Raw genomic sequence first — 1,176 nt, forward strand, 5'->3', positions numbered from 1 at the left:
TTTTTTTTTTTTAAAAAAAAAAAAAAAAATTGATACCTTTAGACAAACGACAAGTAGCTCCTGTTTATAACTACAGAGTTGAGCTACTGATGCCGGTGTCAGCAGTTTGTTTTTAAACATTTTTAGGACATGTTTAGGTTTTTGAAGTAGACGGTAACAGTGCCTCATGCTGCTTTCTGTTATGAAGTCAATTTTTTTTTTCTGTATCGCTTGACATCTATTCTGTCAGCTAGCACTCGAGCAAATGTCTGCACTAGAGGTTTTAGTCCAATTTAAGGATTTTTTTTGTGATTAAGAGGTGTTTATTTGAGAAAAATAACAGGTAGCTTCTTAAATTATGATATTTTCAGTAACAAGAAGCCATCCTTCACTGAAATAGATGGTGGGGCAGGGGAGTGTGTGGAGCTGGCCAACTCTGTAAACTGGAAGTTTCAATGCCACAGTGAAAATGGTTCAGCTCATTTGCAAGGGAAAAGTCATAAAAAGCAGTTGGGGGAGGAGATTTTGGTTTATGATGTGTGTTCTGATGCCCTCCAGACAGATGTGCTGTTCTTTCCAGGGAACTGCTCTTTCAGTCTCTGTTTAGCTGTTTAGCATCTTGTACCTCCTTGCTAAACTGGTACTTTAAAGACCTGAACATGTCCTTGCCCTAACTCCTGAGAGGCCCCCTCCTTTTCCAACTTTAGCTGTGTGAGTTTGGCATAATCCATGGTTTATCATTGCTATAACTGACCCTGGTGCGTGTTGTATATAGTTGTTCTCAAAGAATCTGATGTATGACATCACAGCCTCCCTAGAACTCATCCAGGTCTTTGGTAGCAGTCCTGAGACATCCCAGTCAGTGCTGTCCAAACAGCTTCCCTCTACACCTTCCCTTATCCTCTTTATTAACATTTTCACAGAGCTTTACTTCCAGCCTGAATGCAGAAATGAGGTTGACCATGATGTAAATCAGGTTAACTGAGATGAGTGCTGGGGACGGCATGTAAGCGCTGTTTATTGTGGTCAACACTTATCCAAAGTTTGCCTTTCTGTGGTTGGAGACTTTAGAAACTGTCTTGTTTGGGGAGTTCTTAGCCTAGGCTTCCTTTGTCAGTCAGAAAGAACAACAACAAGGGAGTCTAGATTTGTCTGCTCCATAGTAAACATAGTATCCGATCAGCCAACATACACTAC

Source organism: Cyprinodon variegatus, unplaced genomic scaffold (genome assembly GCF_000732505.1).
Source record: "Cyprinodon variegatus isolate N-32 unplaced genomic scaffold, C_variegatus-1.0 Scaffold0, whole genome shotgun sequence".
NCBI classification, from domain to species: domain Eukaryota; kingdom Metazoa; phylum Chordata; class Actinopteri; order Cyprinodontiformes; family Cyprinodontidae; genus Cyprinodon; species Cyprinodon variegatus.